Below are 23,070 nucleotides of genomic sequence, written 5' to 3'. Positions count from 1 at the left end.
TGGAGTGAAGTCTTTTGCAATATAAACAGGCTTGGTTTCCTCTTATGGCTCTGCAATATCAATTTCCTTGACCTTAGCTAGGCCGTTGTATAATGTGGATAAACCAGCTTCTTTAACTCTTTCGGCTGTCAATTGGACCACTTTTTGTTCATCAATTGGGTATGTCTTGAAATGGTCTGACACTGAGAGCACGTCTGGCCTAAATAGCTTAGTTTTGTGCCACATGATGGTCTCTTCTTCTTGCTTATAGGTGACCAAGTTGCCCTAGCTTGCGTGACTGCCGAAGTCTCCTTGACTTCTGGTTCAGAGGTAGCAGATGTCGACATCTGTAATAATGATAAGAAAGTCAGTCATACTAACTGGTGAGAGAATGTGGTCATTGCCTCTTTTTCTTTTTTCTTCTTTTTTTTGGTGAAAATGAATGTGTGTGTGTGTGTGTTATTCGATGAGAAGGGTGTTAGTGCAGTGAGCAATAACAAGGTATGAGTCTACATGCAAAAAGGTGCAAACTGTGAGAGCGCAGGAATTTTGCTCGTGAGATAGCAAGGTTCGAAACTCGTGAGGTGGCTAAAACTTGAGAAGGTTCAACCGTGAGGCAGTTAATCCATGAGATGGTTTAAAACCATGAGAAGGTTAAAACTATGAGGCAGTTACTCTATGAGATTGTTGAAACCGTGAGGTAGTTAATCTGTGAGATGGTTTAAAGCTGTGAGGTGGCTAAATCCGTGAGAAAGTTAAAACCATGAGATGGTTAAACTGTGAGAAGCTAGGGTTTGAAACCCGTGAAAGTGCAGGTTTTTTGACTGTCTTTTGTGTAATTTATGATTTTTCATTATATTTGAGAGTTCAATTGTGAGATATGATACAATCATAGTTTGGAACGTTTGCAATAGTCCTACACATGCAACAATCACAATTTGGAACATCTACGAGAATTAATCATGACATGAGATTTGCAATACTTAAAAAGAAAGAAAAACAAAAAGAAGAACACAAAGGTAAGGCACAAGCTTGCACCTCAACTCAAAGTTGTCGAATATGCGGGCAGACAAGAACTTGGGAATCGATAGTGATGAGCGGTAGTGCATGGCAATGCACATATTGAAGAATTGCAAAAGTGGAATACAGGAATAAGGAAAAATTTAATTTTATGGTGCGGCCATCAGCCTAGGCGGCTGTCTTAATGAAGTATGCCGTATGGCATTCCATGATTGGCCGAGGGAAGGTGACTGTTTCACATCATGAAGGCCATTGGAAGGCCATCTCTGTCCCTTGTCTATAGCTCAAACTTTTTACCTTGATTCCTCAATTACTCCTTTTGCATCACAGTATATATGGGCTCGGAGTTGATTCTAATGCACCCACTACTGAATTACTAGTGACTTTGGTTGTTTTTTGCATAGGGACTATGGAGTTGATGCTTTCTCTAGTATGTGAGCTACTTTCTTTGGCATTGGTGTTTCCATACCATCAATCATAGCCTGCTTCCTCTTGTTTATTGGGCTCCATAAGGACACGATAACGATATTATTTTCCTCGTCAAGTTATGCAGCTCTCTTTTTCCATTGGATATCACAATTACTGGTGCAAATCTAGGATCGTCCAAGGATCATTTCTTCCTCCATAGATCCTACAGGCTTATATAACAAACACCATTCCAACCAAAGGGATTATTTCTGATGGAAATATTAACATTTTGAAATCCCATAGCTTTGGTAATTGACAAGTGCACACTTCGTACTTGTGCATTGTCGACCTCAAGGTAAGACTTATCTAGAGGTTCTCTTGTCTCATAAGAGATCAAATTATAACTTGATCCCGTATCAATTAATGCAATGCTCGTTGCATGAATTTTAGTAGTAGAGACTTTCACACAGTTGTACTGGCTCAATGTCCAAGTCATCCTCATCAAGGAGGGTTAGTGAAGACATGTTTACATGCAATACTCTCTCTTGGAGTCTCTGTTTGGCCTTGCCCTCTCTTGCCTTGGCTTCTTCCTGAGCTCGAGCTCACTTGGATTTTTCCTTGGCTAGCTCATTTTGTTGTTTTAATACATGCTCTTGCATGAGCATTTCTTGGGTCAGTGGTTCGTAATCCTTTTTAAGTTTGCTTTCATTGACGTAACCCTCCATTTACACACTCTCAATAGTTTCAATCATGGGCAATATGATTTTTGACACTTAGAAAGGTCCTAATCCTCCATACTTGAGTTGTTTTTTTCTAGTGCTTCCGACACTATACATGAGGACGAGGTCCCTTGTTTTTTAGATCTTTTTGTTTCAGGTTATTGTCAAACCAACGCTTCCTTCACAATTTTTCAACCATAAGACCATGTGATGCAATTAGTTGGGTTTCATCAAGTTTCTCTAAGTCAACCAACCTTTCAGCTAATGCATTCTTTGTTAATCGTTCTTGCATCGCAATTTGCAGCCTTGGAACTAAGTACTCCATAGGCATTATAGCCTCAATGCTATAAGCTAGATGGAAGGGAGTATATCCCGTCGATACCTTATACGAAGTTCAATATGCCCATAGAGTTGCAGTTAGCTTATGTTCCCAATCCGTGCGACTTGCTTCTAAAGTTTTTGTCAAGATAGTACACAAAATCTTATTTGTACTCTCCGCTTGACCATTTACTTATGGATAATAAGGGGATGACTTCTAATGGACTACAAGGAATCCACCAAGTAAGTGATCAATCACCTCATTAATGAAATGTGAACCGCGATCACTAACTAATTCCAATGGACAACGGATTCTTGAAATGATTTGTTCATATAAGAACTTAGCCATCTTTTGTGCATCAACTCGCTTAGAGACTTTTTCTTCTGCCCATTTTGTGAAATAGTCTGTGGCCACGATCACATATCGGACTTGGGATGGATGTGCAACTAGACCAATGGGTCCAACAAAATCAATTTCCTATTTCTCAAAAGATTATCTTACAATCACAAGGGTAAGTTGCATCCTGTCTCTTTGTTGTGGAATAGCAAATGGTTGACACTCTTTGCATCTTTTACAAACTCCATAGCATCCCCGAATAATGTAGGCCACCATAGTCCTACCTGAAGCACCTTGTGAGCTGTAATTTTTCCAGCGAAGTGTCCTCCAATTATTCCTGAGAGTGCTTTATCTAATATTGTGACAAATTTGTCTTCCCGCACACATCTCCTTAAGACATTTAGCTTGTATAATTCACCAGCAACAATCAATTGATAAGGTGCAGCCAAATTAATAAGCGGACACATTTTATCCATGTTCAAAGGTTGTTCTCATAGAAAACCATAAGCTAGATAATCTAATATTTCTTCACTCCATTCAGGCGCCATATCAAGTTTGAACAATGAAGCATCTGGGAGGTCATCATCAACACCATTTGTTGGTTCCCCATTTGGAATTCTCGACATATGATCGGCCAACATATGTTGTGTTCCCTTTCTCACCCGTGATCATGAAGTCAAATTCCAATAGTAATAACAACCAGCATGTGATTTATCCCATGGTGCAAGGCTTATTCACTAAGTATATAAACCCTGATGGTCCACAAAGAATACATTTTTTTTTGCCAATAGGTAATGTCGATACTTCTTGACAGCATAAAGCATGGCCAAACCCTCTCGTTTTGTGGTGGTATAATTTACCTTTACATCATTCAGTGGGTGACTAGTGAAGGAAACTGGGTTGTCCAATTTGAACTCACCAAGCTGTGCCAATACGCATCCTGTAGCGAAGTTTGATGCATCAATGTGTACATGGCATATAAGATCCCAATTGGGTGGTCTCAGAATAGTGCACTCGCTAGTGCTGGCTTCAATCTATCATATGCATCTTGGCATTCTTCATTCCATTCAGAGATAATGAGTAGCCTATATAATGGTCTGGCAATTCTAGCATAAAATACACCTTTGCATCATTCAGTGGCGACTAGCAAAGGAAACTGGTAGTCCAATTTGACCTCACCAAGCTGTGCCAATACGCATCCTGTAGCGAAGTTTGATGCATCAATGTGTAACATGGAATATAAGATCCCAGTTGGGTGGTCTCAGAATAGTGCACTGGCTAATGCTGGCTTCAATTTATCATATGCATCTTGGCATTCTTCATTCCATTCAAAGACAATGAGTAGCCTATATAATGGTCTGGCAATTCTAGCATAAAATACTATGAAGTGGAGATAATACCCAATGTGGCCCATAAACCTTTGTACACCTTTGTAATTAGTGGGTGGGGATAGTTCCAAGATCAATTTGACTTTGCTTTCCTTTGTGGAGATACCGTTCTTAATGATAATGTGTCCTAAGATCACAACGTGTTTGACCCAAAATTGGCATTTCAAAGGGTTTAAGGATATGCAATACGATCGACATCACTCAAACATCTTTCTTAAGCAAGCCAAATGGTCTGACCATCGTGAGTGTGCGCACATAGATAATCAATAATTACCTCCAACCACTCTTGTAAGTAGTCTCTCAAGGCTATGCACATCAATCGTTGGAACGTTGTTGGGGCATTGGTGAGACCAAAAGGCATAACTTTGTAGGCAAAAGTCTCCCACATTGTATTGAAGGCCGTTTTATGCTAGTCTTCGGGTGCTATAGAAACTTGATTGTAACTTGAAAATCCATCTAAGAAGTTGTATGCTTCTTCACCAACTACTCTTTCCAAAACGTGTTCCGTGTAAGGTAGTGGGTAATGGTCTTTTCCTTGTAGCTGCATTGACATTTTTTAGATCAACACAGACCCTAAGCTTCCCATTCATCTTTGGCACTATCACGATTGGTGATAGCCAATCGGTGTGTTCTATCTTATAGATGAAATCAACAGGTTTTTTTCTACTGCTTCTCACATGAGGACGAGGTCTCTTGTTTTTAGTTCTTTTTGTTTTAGGTTATTGTCAAACCAACGCTTCCTTCACAATTTTTCAACCATAAGACCATGTAATGCAATTAGTTGGGTTTCATCAAGTTTCTCTAAGTCAACCAACCTTTCAACTAATACATTCTTTGTTAATCGTTCTTGCACCGCAATTTGCAGGCTTGGAACTAAGTATCGACGGGATATTCTCCCTTCCATCTAGCTTATGGCATTGAGGGGATGACTTTCGGTGGACTACAAGGAATCCACCAAGTAAGTGATCAATCACCTCATTAATGAAATGTGAACTGCAATCACTCACTAATTCCAATGGGCAACGGATTCTCGAAATGATTTGTTCATATAAGAACTTAGCCATCTTTTGTGCATCAACTCGCTTAGAGACTTTTTCTTCTGCCCATTTCGTGAAATAGTCTGTGGCCACGATCACATATCGGACTTGGGTGTGCAACTAGACTAATGGGTCCAACAAAATCAATTCCCTATTTCTCAAAAGATTGTCTTACATTCACGAGGGGGTAAGTTGCATCCTGTCTCTTTGTTGTGGAATAGCAAATGATTGACACTCTTTGCATCTTTTACAAACTCCATAGCATCCCCGAATAATGTAGGCCACAATAGTCCTACTTGAAGCACCTTGTGAGCTGTAATTTTCCAAGCGAAGTGTCCTCCAACTATTCCAAGCGAAGTGTCCTCCAACCTTTTAATAAGCCGACACATTTTATCCATATTCAAAGGTTGTTCTCGAAGAAAACCATAAGCTGGATAATCTAATATTTCTTCACTCCATTCAGGCACCATGTCTAGTTTGAACAATCAAGCATTTGGGAGGTCATCATCAACACCATTTATTGGTTCCCCATTTGGAATTCTCGACATATGATCGGCCAACATATGTTGTGTTCCCTTTCTCACCCGTGATCGTGAAGTCAAATTCCAATAGTAATAACAACCAGCATGTGATTCGTCCCATGGTGCAAGGCTTATTCACCAAGTATATAAACCCTCATGGTCCACAAAGAATGCATTTTTTTTTGCCAATAGGTAATGTTGATACTTCTTGATAGCATAAAGCATGGCCAAACCCTCTCGTTTTGTGGTGGTATAATTTACCTTTGCATCATTCAGTGGTGACTAGCGAAGGAAACTAGGTAGTCCAATTTGAATTTACCAAGCTATGTCAATACGCGTCCTGTAGCGAAGTTTGATGCATCAATGTGTACATGGCATATAAGATCCCAGTTGGGTGGTCTCAGAATAGTGCACAAGCTAGTGCTGGCTTCAATTTATCATATGCATCTTGGCATTTTTCATTCTATTCAAAGACAATGAGTAGCCTATATAATGGTCTAGCAATTCTAGCATAAAATACTATGAAGCGACGATAATACCCAACGTTGCCCATAAACCTTTATACACCTTTGCATCATTTAGTTGCGACTAGCGAAGGAAACTGGGTAGTCCAATTTGAACTCACCAAGCTGTGCCAATACGCATCCTGTAGCGAAGTTTGATGCATCAATGTGTACATGGAATATAAGATACTAGTTGGGTGGTCTCAGAGTGCTTTATCTATGAAAAGATGCAGGGGGAAGAGAGCTTGAGCTCTTGCAAGCACACACACACACTCACAAAACCCTAATAGAGAACACACAAGGTGAGAGGCTGAAAATCTTCTTCTTCTCTACTCAACACTCAACACACCATATACAAAGATAAGAGTACACACAATATGAAAGATACTCAACCAAATACATACACAGGTTCTCTATAGTGTGAACCCGACTAAATGAGCTGGCGCTATAACTATGCCAGTCTCTAGAGTGGCTGTCACACAGCCTATCATCCCACTGGCCGCATATCACCCAAGATCTCACCAACCATGCCAGTGGTGTAAGTGCGGGGCCTATCCCCCAGGCGGGTCATCACTAGAGCTCGATATCTCAACACTCCCCCTCGAGCTCAACTCCATCTCACTAGAGCTCGATATCTCAACACTCCCCCTCGAGCTCAACTCCATCTCATGTCCACCGCCTCACTAGAGCTCGATATCTCAACACTCCCCCTCGAGCTCAACTCCATCTCATGTACACCAAGCGAAGCCCTGAATCTGCGGAGCTTCTCTGTACCCAATGCTTTGGTGAAGATGTCAGCTACCTGATCCTCTGTGCTGACATAAACAAGGTCAAGGTCTCCTGCCAAGACCTTCTCTCTGACGAAGTGGTAGTGGACCTCTATGTGCTTCGTTCGAGCATGAAAAACTGGGTTCTTGGCCAACTGTATACTGCTAATGTTGTCACAGAAAATGACAACTTGTCTATCCACTGATAGACCCAAATCTGCAAGTAGCTTTCTCAACCAAGCTACCTCACATGCTGCCATAGCAGCTCCTCTGTACTCGGCCTCTGTACTCGATAGAGCAACCGTAGGCTACTTCTTGCTGCTCCAAGTCACAGCAGCACTCTCCAAAGAAAACATGAATCCACTGGTAGATCTTCTGTCTGAGATACTACCAGCCCAATCAGCATCTGTGTATCCATGTACACATATCTCTGTCCCAGTCTCATAGAATAGTCCACAATGCAAAGTAGACCTCACATACCTCAGTATGCGTCTCACAGCATCCAAATGCGGTTTCCGTGGAACCTGCATAAACTGACTCACCAACCCAACAGCATAGCTCAAATCTGGTCTGGTGATCGTCATGTAGATCAAACTTCCTACTATGCGTCTGTACATAGTAGGATCCTCCAAGATCTCTCCTGAATCTGCACTCAATTTGCCATTCTGATCCAATGGCACAGAAATAGGCTTACAGCCTGTCATACCATACTAGGACAACATGTCCAAGCCATACTGTCTCTGCAGTAATCCAATACCATGTGGTGACCTAATCACCTCAATGCCCAAGAAATATCTGAGCTCCCCCAGATCCTTCATCTCAAACTTCTGTCTTAGCAAGATCTTTACATCAACAAAGATCTCTGCATCATGGTCCCCCGTAAAATGATCAAGTCATCTACATAGATGACAACAAGCACAACTCCTCTATCACCATGTCTCACATACAATGAGAAATCTGCATTGGCTACATGAAAGCCAATAGTGACAAGATATTCAGAAATCTTGTCAGACCATGCTCTTGGTGCTTGCTTTAAGCCATACAAGGCTTTCTTCAACCTGCAAACATGCTCGGGGTGACCCACATCCTCATAACCAGGTGGCTGCAACATATACACCTCTTCTTGCAAATCCCCATGCAAGAATGCATTCTTTACATCCATCTGATGTAAAGACCATCGCTTTGACGCAGCCACTGCTATCACAACTCTCACCGTTGCCATCTTGGCAACTAGGCTGAAAGTTTCCTCATAATCAATTCCATATGTCTGCGCATATCCTTTGGCTACCAATCTAGCCTTGTACCTGTTTATGCTCCCATCACTGTTATGTTTAACTTTGTACACCCACTTGCATCCAATGGCTTTCTTGCCTTCAGGCAATTGCACTAAATCCCAAGTTTTATTTCCATATAGTGCATCCATCTCCTCATCCATGGCTTTCTCCCAACACACATTTCCAACAGCCTCATCAATGCATGTGGGCTCAACAACCTGCACAACCTTTGCCATATATGCATAGTGATGTGCCACATAACCATCATATGTAAATCTCTGCACAGGGTTCTTCACTCTCCCTGATCTTCGTAGCTTTTCATTCATGGCTTCCATAGCCTTCTTTACACCAGGTGTTCTCATAGCTGGGATCCCAAGTTCCTCATCAAGGCTCATATCTGAGCCACTAGACTCTCCATCAACATGAGAATGCCCTGCAGAAATGTCAGGCATACCAAGGGGCTCAACCACTTTCTCTTTTCCTTTACGTGATGTAGTAATCACATTTGCAGGGCTGGTATTATGACGCAGCCTGCCACTCCATGGTCTATCAACAGACCCACTAGATGAGGACTCTCCTGGTCCACTCAAGGACTGTGATTGCTGACCTGCATTCTGTGCAACCACACTTCCACTCACATCAGCCCCAACAGCTTCTTTTTCAGCAGCATACTAGCTGCTCATCTCATCAAAGACAACATCCCTGCTTACCCTCAACTCACGTGTAGCAGGGTTATAACACCTGTATCCCTTTTGCTCAAGGGAATATCCAATAAACACACATTTTTCAGCTTTCAGATCCAGCTTAGTTCTCAGCTCATCTGGCACATGCACATATGCAATGCATCCAAAGACTTTCAGATGAGACAAATCTGGTTTTCTGCCAGTAAACCTCTCCTCTGGAGTTACATCATGTATGGCTGCAGTTGGAGTCTTGTTCATGATGTATACTGCTGTAGAAACAGCCTCAGCCCAATAGCAATGCGGCATATTCTTCTCTTCCATCAATGCTCGCGCAATCTCAGCAATGTGCCTGTTTTTCCGCTCAGCAACTCCATTTTGCTGCGGAGTGTATCTGCATGTGAACTGTCTCCGAATACCATTCTTCTTCAAAAATTCAGAGAACTCATTGGAGAAGTATTCTCCCCCTCCATCTGACCTTAGGCACTTAACATATTTCCCTGTTTGCTTTTCAACCAAAACTCTGAAATTCTGAAAGTGAGTGAACACCTCACTCTTCTCCTTCATGAAATATACCCACACTTTTCTTGTGTGGTCATCAATGAAAGTGACACAGTACCTGCAGCCTCCCATAGACACGGTCTTCGTAGGACCCCATACATCTGAATGCACAACATCTAGTGCATTTCTGCTCACATATCTGTTACGTGGAAACACATGCTTTGTTTGCTTCCCAAATTGGCATGCTTCACAGATTTTCTGCATACCTTCCACTTTAAATTTTGGCAGCCCTGTCACAATTCCTTTTGTCTGCATAGATTTCAATCTTTGCACATTTACATGTCCAATTCTTTTATGCCATATGTCTGTGTCTGCAACAACTCCTGAACCATTTGCAAACATTGCAGCACTCATTTCAGGCATGTCTACATCCAACGTAAACATTCTGCCCACTCTGTTGCCTTTTGCAACCAACCTGCACTTGTCTTTGAAATCTTCAACATAACACCCATCAGGGTTAAACCTTACCTGCAAACCCTGCTCAATCATCTGGCCAACTGAAACCAGATTCTTTGTTATGTTCGGTACATGAAGTACATCTGCAAGGTACTTCACTTTGCCATCCTGCATAGACAATGGCACATCTCCAACGTGGGCAATTGGATGAGCAGTGTCATCCCCTGTTTCCACAAAACCTAGTCTTTCCGGGTTCTTCATCTCCTTGAACCACTCCCCATGACTCGTCATGTGGTTCGAAGCGCCTAAATCCACATACCATACATTATCTTTTTGTGCTGCATCAGCATTTTCAGACATGGCATTCACAACATGCTGCATAACAAACAACCTTTCATTGTCCTCATTATTTCTGCTTGAGGATGCATAGTTGTTTTGCTGCACTTTCCCATTTTGCATGTCAGCCTGCTTCTTATAACATTCTGACTGCACATGTCCTGGCTTACCACAATAATAGCATTCACGTGTATCATTATATTGCCTTTGCCAATTTCCACGGCCTCTTTGACTCCCCCTGCCTCTGAATTTGCCTCTTCCACCTGCGTGTTGTTGTTGTTGTTGATTCTGGGACTGTTGTTGTTGTTGCTACTGCTGGCCATAATTCTGATTACCTGTTCGGCCACCTCCTTGACCGCGTCCACGGCCTCCTCTACCTCGTCCTCTTCCTGAACTCGTGTAGAAGGCCTGTTGCTCTGAACTATTTTTGCTTTGTGAAGACTGTTGGTCTTCACCCAAGTTCTTCTCTTCGATAATCAGCATAGACACCAAATCTGTAAAGTTGGGAATGTTTTCCCGAGTCTGAATAGACGTCTTAAACGCCTTGTATTGTGGCCCGAGACCACGTAGACAGACTTCCACCTTGTCATCATCATCTACTGACACACCAATAGATGCAAGGGATTCCACAATACCCTTTATCTTCAGCGCATAGTCATTCACAGACATGCTCTTTTTCTCCACAGTATGAAGTTCATTCTTCAACTGTATCTTACGAGCCTTGGTATTTGTTTCATAAAGCTTTACCAAGGTGTCCCACGCCTCCTTGGGGGACTTGGCATCCTGAATGTGCCCAATCATGGTGTCCTGTATACTAATGGAAAGCCAATACATAACCTTCCTAGCTCCTTGGTTCCAGTCTTTAAACTCTTTCACGTCTGTAGCAGTCGGATTTATATCCGGTATCTCTGGTGCCTCTTCATGTTCACCTTCTATGTAGTCCCAATAGCCTTTTCCCATCAGGAAATTCGTCAACCTGAACCTCCAAGCATGGAAGTTATTCTTGTCCAGCTTCTCAGCCACAATCTGTGTTATGCCATCATTAGACATCTTGCCAAACACACAATTTTACCAGAAACTGCACTCTGGTTTTTTCTGCACAACTGCTGTATTTTCTGCACAGCGGTACTGTAGTACTCTCAAATGTCACCAACAGTGACTTCAATGTGCATACATACACCCAATGGCAACTGTAGACCTCTTTGCAGCACCCACAGTGTCTGCACAGTCAATCTGTCTTCCTGCAGTTCTTAAAACAGAGTTCTGCAGAGAATCGATGACTTACCCGCAGTGCTCGAAATCGCCTGCTTTCTGAAAAACGAAGGTCCAGACGCGCCCGAAACGCATTTTCGGCCCGAAAATTGTAGTCCGTAGGACTGGATAGTTGCCCTGTAGCTTCACTCCCGCGAAGAAAGCTCCTCAATCGGAGATCGTTTGCCGGTGCCTCCCGTAGAGCTCCCGACAAGGGTGTAGTCACCAACACAATAGAGAAGAGTAGTTGAAGCTCTTACCCTTGTACCGCTTCCTGTGGTTCTCTTGCTTGCAGCTCAGCCCTTAGCACGAACCAGGCTCTGATACCATGAAAAGATGCAGGGGGGAAGAGAGCTTGAGCTCTTGCAAGCACACACACACACTCACAAAACCCTAATAGAGAACACACAAGGTGAGAGGCTGAAAATCTTCTTCTTCTCTACTCAACACTCAACACACCATATACAAAGATAAGAGTACACACAATATGAAAGATACTCAACCAAATACATACACAGGTTCTCTATAGTGTGAACCCGACTAAATGAGCTGGCGCTATAACTATGCCAGTCTCTAGAGTGGCTGTCACACAGCCTGTCATCCCACTGGCCGCATATCACCCAAGATCTCACCAACCATGCCAGTGGTGTAAGTGCGGGGCCTATCCCCCAGGCGGGTCATCAGTGTCCACCGCCTCACTAGAGCTCGATATCTCAACAATCTAATAGTGACAAATTTGTCTTCCCACACACATCTCCTTAAGACATTGTCCTTACCTAGCTTGTATAATTTACAAGCAATCAATTGATAAGGTACAGCCAGCTTAATAAGCTGACACATTTTATCCATATTCAAAGGTTGTTCTCGAAGAAAACCATAAGCTGGATAATCTAATATTTCTTCACTCCATTCAGGCACCATGTCTAGTTTGAACAATCAAGCATTTGGGAGGTCATCATCAACACCATTTATTGGTTCCCCATTTGGAATTCTCGACATATGATCGACCAACATATGTTGTGTTCCCTTTCTCACCCGTGATCGTGAAGTCAAATTCTAATAGTAATAACAACCAGCATGTGATTCGTCCCATGGTGCAAGGCTTATTCACCAAGTATATAAACCCTGATGGTCCACACAGAATACATTCTTTTTTGCCAATAGGTAATGTCGATACTTCTTGACAGCATAAAGCATGGCCAAACCCTCTCGTTTTGTGGTGGTATAATTTACCTTTGCATCATTCAGTGGGTGTGACTAGCGAAGGCAACTGGGTTGTCCAATTTGAACTCACCAAGCTGTGCCAATACGCATCCTGTAGCGAAGTTTGATGCATCAATGTGTACATGGCATATAAGATCCTAGTTGGGTGGTCTCAGAATCGTACACTCGCTAGTGCTGGCTTCAATCTATCATATGCATCTTGGCATTCTTCATTCCATTCAGAGACAATGGGTAGCCTATATAATGGTCTGGCAATTCTAGCATAAAATACACCTTTGCATCATTTAGTGGCGACTAGAGAAGGAAACTGGGTAGTCCAATTTGAACTCACCAAGCGGTGCCAATATGCATCCTGTAGCAAAGTTTGATGCATCAATGTGTACATGGAATATAAGATCCCAGTTGGGTGGTCTCAGAATAGTGCACTGGCTAGTGCTGGCTTCAATTTATCATATGCATCTTGGCATTCTTCATTCCATTCAAAGACAATTAGTAGCCTATATAATGGTCTGGCACTTCTAGCATAAAATACTATGAAGTGGAGATAATACCCAATTTGGCCCATAAACCTTTATACACCTTTGTAATTAGTGGGTGGGGATAGTTCCAAGATCAATTTGACTTTGCTTTCCTTTGTGGAGATACTGTTCTTAATGACAATGTGTCCTAAGATCACACCGTGTTTGACCTAAAATTGGCATTTCAAAGGGTTTAAGGATATACAATACGATCAACATCACTCAAACATCTTTCTTAAGCAAGCCAAATGGTCTGACCATCGTGAGTGTGCGCACATAGATCCTCAATGAATACCTCCAACCACTTTTGTAATTAGTCTCTCAAGGCTGTGCACATCAATCGTTGGAACGTTGTTGGGGCATTGGTGAGACCAAAAGGCATAACTTTGTAAGCAAAAGTTTCCCACATTGTATTGAAGGCCGTTTTATGCTAGTGTTCGGGTGCTATAGAAACTTGATTGTAACTTGAAAATCCATCTAAGAAGTTGTAAGCTTCTTCACCAACTACTCTTTCCAAAATGTGTTCCGTGTAAGGTAGTGGATAATGGTCCTTTCCTAGTAGCTGCATTGACATTTTTTAGATCGACATAGACCCTAAGTTTCCCATTCTTCTTTGGCACTATCACGATTGGTGATAGCCAATCGGTGTGTTCTATCTCATAGATGAAATCCACAGTAATGAGTTTATCAATTCCTTCTTATAATTGTTGCATAGTTAGGATTCATCTGGTATGGTTTTTGCTTGGTTGGCCTTTATCCTTCCATGATTGGGATCATGTGATGTATCACTTCAGATGGTACACCCTTCACCTCTCTGTAGTTTCAGAAGAAACAACCTTAAACTCCTTAAGGAGAGCAACAAGTTCCTTTTCCTTAGCTGGAGTCAAGTCTTTAGCGACATAAACAGGCTTGGTTTCCTCCCATGGCTCTGCAATATCAATTTCCTTGACCTTAGCTGGGCCATTGTATGATGTGGATAAACCAGCTTCTTTAACTCTTTTGGCCGTCAATTGGACCACTTTTCGTTCATCAATTGGGTACATCTTGAAATGGTCTGGCAGCACTGAGAGTAGGTCTGGCCCAAATAGCTTAGTTTTGGGCCACATGATGGTCTCTTCTTCCTGCTTATAGGTGACCAAGTTTCCCTAGCTTGTGTGACTCCCGAAGTCTCCTTGACTTTCGGTTCAGACGTAGTAGAGGTCGACATCTGTAATAATGATAAGAAAGTCAGTCATACTAATTGGTGAGAGAATGTGGACAGTGCCTCTTTTTCTTTCTTTCTTTTTTGTGAAAATGAATGTGTGTGTGTGTTATTCGATGAGAAGGGTTTAAGGATATACAATACGATCGACATCACTCAAACATCTTTCTTAAGGAAGCCAAATGGTTTGTTCATATAAGAACTTAGCCATCTTTTGTGCATTAACTCGCTCCAACCACTTTTGTAAGTAGTCTCTCAAGGCTGTGCACATCAATCGTTGGAACGTTGTTGGGGCATTGGTGAGACCAAAAGGCATAAATTTGTAAGCAAAAGTCTCCCACATTGTATTGAAGGCCGTTTTATGCTAGTCTTCGGGTGCTATAGAGACTTGATTGTAACTTGAAAATCCATCTAAGAAGTTGTAAGCTTCTTTACCAACTACTCTTTCCAAGCGAAGTGTCCTCCAACTATTCCTAAGAGTGCTTTATCTAATAGTGACAAATTTGTCTTCCCACACACATCTCCTTAAGACATTGTCCTTACCTAGCTTGTATAATTCACAAGCAATCAATTGATAAGGTACAGCCAGCTTAATAAGCCAACACATTTTATCCATATTCAAAGGTTGTTCTCGAAGAAAACCATAAGCTGGATAATCTAATATTTCTTCACTCCATTCAGGCACCATGTCTAGTTTGAACAATCAAGCATTTGGGAGGTCATCATCAACACCATTTATTGGTTCCCCATTTGGAATTCTCGACATATGATCGGCCAACATATGTTGTGTTCCCTTTCTCACCCGTGATCGTGAAGTCAAATTCTAATAGTAATAACAACCAGCATGTGATTCGTCCCATGGTGCAAGGCTTATTCACCAAGTATATAAACCCTGATGGTCCACACAGAATACATTCTTTTTTGCCAGTAGGTAATGTCGATACTTCTTGACAGCATAAAGCATGGCCAAACCCTCTCGTTTTGTGGTGGTATAATTTACCTTTGCATCATTCAGTGGGTGTGACTAGCGAAGGCAACTGGGTTGTCCAATTTGAACTCACCAAGCTGTGCCAATACGCATCCTGTAGCGAAGTTTGATGCATCAATGTGTACATGGCATATAAGATCCTAGTTGGGTGGTCTCAGAATCGTACACTCGCTAGTGCTGGCTTCAATCTATCATATGCATCTTGGCATTCTTCATTCCATTCACAGAGACAATGGGTAGCCTATATAATGGTCTGGCAATTCTAGCATAAAATACACCTTTGCATCATTTAGTGGCGACTAGAGAAGGAAACTGGGTAGTCCAATTTGAACTCACCAAGCGGTGCCAATATGTATCCTGTAGCAAAGTTTGATGCATCAATGTGTACATGGAATATAAGATCCCAGTTGGGTGGTCTCAGAATAGTGCACTGGCTAGTGCTGGCTTCAATTTATCATATGCATCTTGGCATTCTTCATTCCATTCAAAGACAATTAGTAGCCTATATAATGGTCTGGCACTTCTAGCATAAAATACTATGAAGTGGAGATAATACCCAATTTGGCCCATAAACCTTTGTACACCTTTGTAATTAGTGGGTGGGGATAGTTCCAAGATCAATTTGACTTTGCTTTCCTTTGTGGAGATACTGTTCTTAATGACAATGTGTCCTAAGATCACACCGTGTTTGACCCAAAATTGGCATTTCAAAGGGTTTAAGGATATACAATACGATCAACATCACTCAAACATCTTTCTTAAGCAAGCCAAATGGTCTGACCATCGTGAGTGTGCGCACATAGATCCTCAATGAATACCTCCAACCACTTTTGTAATTAGTCTCTCAAGGCTGTGCACATCAATCGTTGGAACATTGTTGTGGCATTGGTGAGACCAAAAGGCATAACTTTGTAAGCAAAAGTCTCCCACATTGTATTGAAGGCCGTTTTATGCTAGTCTTCGGGTGCTATAGAAACTTGATTGTAACTTGAAAATCCATCTAAGAAGTTGTAAGCTTCTTCACCAACTACTCGTTCCAAAACATGTTTCGTGTAAGGTAGTGGGTAATGGTCCTTTCCTAGTAGCTGCATTGACATTTTTTAGATCGATACAGACCCTAAGTTTCCCATTCTTCTTTGGCACTATCACGATTGGTGATAGCCAATCGGTGTATTCTATCTCATAGATGAAATCAATAGTAATGAATTTATCAATTCCTTCTTATAATTGTTGCATATTTAGGATTCATCTGGTATGGTTTTTGCTTGGTTGGCCTTGATCCTTCCATGATTGGGATCGTGTGTTGTACCACTTCAAATGGTACGCCCTTTATCTCTTTGTAGTTTCAGAAGAAACAACCTTAAACTCCTTAAGGACAGCAACAAGTTCCTTTTCCTTAGCTGGAGTCAAGTCTTTAACGATATAAATAGGCTTGGTTTCCTCCTAGGGCTCTGCAATATCAGTTTCCTTGACCTTAGCTGGGCCATTGTACGATGTGGAAAAACCAGCTTCTTTAACTCTTTTGGCCGTCAATTGGACCATTTTTTGTTTATCAATTGGGTATGTCTTGAAATGATCTGGCGCTGAGAGTAGGTCTGGCCCAAATAGCTTAGTTTTGGGCCACATGATGGTCTCTTCTTCCTGCTTATTATAATTGTTGCATAGTTAGGATTCATCTGGTATGGTTTTTGCTTGGTTGGCCTTTATCCTTCCATGATTGGGATCGTGTGATGTATCACTTCAGATGGTACACCCTTCACCTCTCTGTATATGAGATCCCTGTTCCCACTGAGCAACGGATTCAGGATATTGGCAGCGGAAGTAACATATCATGCGCGCGGGTAGGGGTCTCACACTCGGGGCCTCGCCCACGAATATCCGGACAAGAGACTAATCCGTCGGTTTGTCCAAAACCGAAACCGAAAAAAAACTTCCTTTATCCGGAAAGCATGGGCGATTCCACCAGGATAACTCTTTACTCTAACGTAGTCAAGATCATTACGGGTCAACTGATCTGACTGCACCTCTAACGGTACTTGGTCAAATCAAGGAAGAAACCTGCACTTGGATCATTGAGATCAACGCTTTTTTCCCCATCAAGAGGCACAGCCGTTGATTCCTATCCATAGAACAATTTCTATCCGGGATTTACTTCATCTATCGTAATAATAGAAATTAAATCTCGATTTACGAATCCATCAGTCCAGCCTAACCCCATCCGATCCCATGGGTTAGCCAACCGCCCAACCACTGTAGTGATGGGATCCAATTTGAAATTTGGTTAGGTTTTGTCCCGGGTACCAAGGAAAAGAGTTCCAAGGCCCCCTAGCCGGAATTTCATGCAAACATAAAACTAGCCACACCACTTACACACCCAATATGAAAATGGCCTTTTTCTTAGCATCAGCTAACTTTAAAACAATCCTTTAATGAAACCATAGTACCACTGATCACAATCTCCCAATTTATCCAGTTGATTCATAATTTCCCATCATTCCTTCATCAGAGTATCTATGGCATCATTGGCAACTAGAACGCTCACCACCTGTCCACACAGAGGCCGTTTCCATAGTTCCTAGCCCATAATACTCGGCAATATAATCACTTATCAAGATGGACTCTCGTTGAAGATCAGCAAGATCAACCAACAGATCCATATAAAAGAGCCATGGACTCATCCGTTGAGGACCAGCAAGGTCAGTCAACCAGATCCATGCCCGGTTTCACAAAACAACTCTTACTCCTTGTTCCAATATCTTCCTCGACGCACGCGTGGGTATCCTAGGCGACCCAGAGCCCGAGCACCGTATGGTCAGCACCCTCTAGGATCCTTCGCAGGTGACCTAGCGCTTCACTCATAGGCCGCTTCCTTGGTCCCTCATCCACCGTACCGGAAGCTCACCATTTTAATCGAACCGAGGCTGGTCAAGACCTCGGTCGACCTTGCTACGCGAGACGTCCTCCATTGACTCTCCGTCAGCAGTTGCAACTTTATCAGTTAGGTCTCCACGACCTTAATCACAAGACGGTCAAAATGCTTCCCCAGCATTCTTGACATAAAACAGCCATTTACAAACAGCATTTACAAACAGTTTCTATATTAACTCTCATTTTTCCACATTATCCCTCATTAATCCACATTATTTATTCCACATTCCATGTATATGTGTACTCATCCATTCACCTCCTTTTCCATCTCTTCACTTCAGATTCCTTCACATCACATATCATATATTCACATCCATATCCACATCCATACATCCACATCCACATCCACATTCACATCCATACATCCACATCTACATGCTTATCTCCATTTTCACATCCTCATTTATACATCCACATCCCATATCCACATTCATACATACACATCCATATATCCACATCTACATCCACATACATACATACATCCACATCCACATTCCACATTCACATCTATACATCCACATCTACATTCACATTCACATACATCCACATCCACATTCCCATACATCCACATCTATACATCCACATTCCACATTCACATCTACATTCACATTCACATACATGCATCCACATCTACATGCTTACCTCCATTTTCACATCCTCATTTATACATCCACATCCCATATCCACATTCATACATACACATCCATACATCCACATCTACATCCACATACATACATACATCCACATCCACATTCCACATTCACATCTATACATCCACATCTACATTCACATTCACATACATCCACATCCACATTCCCATACATCCACATCTATACATCCACATTCCACATCCACATCTACATCCACATCTACATCCACATTTACATCTATGCATATACATCTTCATGCATATATCCATTTTCATGTTCATACATCCACACTCCCATCTCCATATCCACATATCCACATACATACATCCATTTTCACATTCCCATTTATATAACCCCATATACCTTCACATCTAATCTTTTACATCACATCCATTCTCGCCCTATCACAACCCATATACATCTTATCCTATCACATACACTTCTTACCTCATCCCCCCATACACATCTTAATTCATCTTATCACATCCTAACTTATTTCATAAGCATCTTATCACCTCTTATAACACCTCTTATCACATCCTATCACTTTCCATACGCATCTTATCAATTCTTATCACATCTCATACACCTCTTATCACATCTTATCACATTTCATATCTTTTTTAAAAAAAAAGAGAATTTTTTTATTTGATATAAGATTTCTCTACACATTTATTTATACATAAATTCCATTTAAGGAGACTAACACTTTCGAAATTAAAATCAATCTTTTATGCATCTTCTTATGCATGATTTCAATTTGGTAGGGAATTATACTTTTAGAATAAAAGAATTTCTCTTATGCATCTAAGTTAAGCATAAAATCCATTTATGAGGAAAATCATACTTTTAGTATAAAAAGAATATCCTATATGCATGAAATCCAATATGATAAAAGTAACACTTTTGATACAAAAATTTTTCCTTTATGCATACTTCTATGCATGAAAATTAAAAATGATAAAAGTAACACTTTTGATATAAAAATTTTCCTTTATGCATACTTCTATGCATGAAAATGATAAAAGTAACACTTTTGATATAAAAATTTTCTTTTATGCATACTTTTATGTATGAAATAAAAATGATAAAAGTAACACTTTTGATATAAAAATTTATCCATTATGCATACTTCTATACATGAAAATAAAAATGGTAAAAATAACACTTTTGATATAAAAATTTATCCTTTATGCATACTTCTATGCATGAAAGTAAAAATGATAAAAGTAACACTTTTGATATAAAAATTTATCCATTATGCATACTTCTATGCATGAAAATAAAAATGGTAAAAATAACACTTTTGATATAAAAATTTATCCTTTATGCATAATATTAAAATTCAATTTCTCCATGATTATAATGAAATTCTTTCAATTAATCTAGGATGATGATTCCTAGAATATGGTAGGAAGTCCTCTTTTTATGCTTTGAATGAAAATTTTTTATGCATAATTTTTATAAAAATTTTGCCATAGCTCCGCTGCTATGACTGATAAATCTCAATTTTCCTAAAGGATAAAGCTTATCATTAAGGAAATAATTAAAATGATTCTCTAATTGGATCCTTAATCCATAATGGATTGAATCATCAATATACATAAACTAAAAGCATAAGAAAAAACCATTAATTTGGCCTCAAGCATAGCTTAATCGTGGGTTAAGGAAAAGCTTTATGAAAAGCTTGATTTGGATTGAGAATGGGTCATGAGTATGACCATTTCTTGAGTGAGAGAGAGAATTTACATAAGAATCATTAGAATTTAAACATAAATGAAAATTAACTTCAATAGCATTTATTAAATTATGTAACTCTTCACTTCTATTCAAACTTCAATAGCATTTAAAAAAAACCATACCAATTAAACTTCTCAAGCTTGAGAGGGGTTGAGAAGAGAGAAACATTGAGAAATTATAGAAAGATGAATATTCACTAATTACCTTACAACTTGCTTGATTCTTTGTTCACGGTAGAGGCCCCCAACCAATCAATTGGTTAAGTATGTTGATGGAGCCACTAATGGGGATTGAAGAAAGAGGGAAGCTCCAAAAACTAGTGAATTATTAAATGAATTCACAGTTCTTGGCTTAGGTGGAGTAGAGTAACGATGCATAAACACTATATATTTTTCAACAAGGGTGAGGCTTCTATTTATAGGAAAAATTGAGCTCCTAACCAAACAAACTGATTCTAGAATTTTCTAAATCAGTTTGGTCAATATTTGACCATTTTTAGGTCAGTTAAGCTAACTTTTTGGAACTAGACTTGAATGAGGAGAGAGGAGAGATGAAATATCTCAATTTTTATGAGTTTAAAACTCATTCAAGCATGTGAAATATGCACCTCCTTTAAAGAACTCCCCTTCCTTACATATGTCATATTTTTAATATTGCTCATAGTTTTTTACTAATAAACCTTGTACATTTTCAACTCTTCATCTTATGTGAAATATGCACCTCCTTTAAAGAACTCCCCTTCCTTACATATGTCATACTTTTAATATTGCTCATAATTTTTTATTAATAAACCTTGTACATTTTCAACTCTTTATCTTATGTGAAATATGCACCTCCTTTAAAGAACTCCTCTTCCTTACATATGTCATACTTTTAATATTGCTCATAATTTTTTACTAATAAACCTTGTACATTTTCAACTCTTCATCTTATGTGAAATATGCACCTCCTTTAAAGAACTCCTCTTCCTTACATATGTCATACTTTTAATATTGCTCATAGTTTTTTTACTAATAAACCTTGTACATTTTCAACTCTTCACCTCATGTGAGCATTTACTCATTTTTGGGTATTTTCTTTTTACAAGTTGGATTTATCTCCTCCCTACACATGGATTGATGCTATTGGTCCATAGGAACCTTAATTGGACCATAGTCTAAAGATTTCTGAAAATCTAGACCCTTAGGCTAAGGTTCTTTATAGCTATTTTCAATTAATTCCAATTGCACATTGGAAAATTCTTTTTGAATTTCTGTTTCAGGGGAACTCATCTGAATTAGAAGAGATATTTTTCTATCCAAAAATATTCAAAATCTGAATATTCTCTCTCTAGAATATTTTTCTCTCTCTAGGCTAAAACAGATAGAAACAAGGTCTTTATATTTCTGAAGAGGGATTGATTACAGGGAAAGATACTAGACATCAAAAAGGGGGTTCTTTATTGCTCTTTTCTATAATTTCTCAAACAGTGAGATCCCTGTTCCCACCGAGCAACGGATTCGGGGTACTGGCAGCGGAAGTAGCGCTTCTCGCGCGGGACAGGGGTCCCACACTTGGGGCCTCGCCCACGGATATCCGGACAAGAGACTAATCCGTCAGTTTGTCCAAAACCGAAACCGAAAAAACTTCCTTTACCGGAAAGCATGGGCGATTCCACCAGGATAACTCTTTACTCTAACGTAGTCAAGATCGTTACGGATCAACTGATCTGACTGCACCTTTAACGGTACTTGGTCAAATCAAGGAAGAACTTGCACTTGAATCATTGGGATCAACGCTTTTTTCCCCATCAAGAGGCACAGCCGTTGATTCCTATCCATAGAACAATTTCTATCCGGGATTTACTTCATCTATCGTAATAATAGAAATTAAATCTCGATTTACGAATCCATCAGTCCAGCCTAACCCCATCCGATCCCATGGGTTAGCCAACCGCCCAACCACTGTAGTGATGGGATCCAATTTGGAATTTGGTTAGGTTTTGTCCCGGGTACCAAGGAAAAGAGTTCCAAGGCCCCCTAGCCGGAATTTCATGCAAACATAAAACTAGCCACACCACTTACACACCCAATATGAAAATGGCCTTTTTCTTAGCATCAGCTAACTTTAAAACAATCCTTTAATGAAACCATAGTACCACTGATCACAATCTCCCAATTTATCCAGTTGATTCATAATTTCCCATCATTCCTTCATCAGAGTATCTATGGCATCATTGGCAACTAGAACGCTCACCACCTGTCCACACAGAGGCCGTTTCCATAGTTCCTAGCCCATAATACTCGGCAATATAATCACTTATCAAGATGGACTCTCGTTGAAGATC

Source organism: Cibotium barometz, chromosome 29, assembly GCF_041138505.1.
Source record: "Cibotium barometz isolate CiBa-2024 chromosome 29, ASM4113850v1, whole genome shotgun sequence".
Classification (NCBI taxonomy): Eukaryota; Viridiplantae; Streptophyta; class Polypodiopsida; order Cyatheales; family Cibotiaceae; genus Cibotium; species Cibotium barometz.
The sequence above is the reverse complement of the archived record's forward strand: the minus strand, read 5'-3'. Positions refer to the sequence as shown.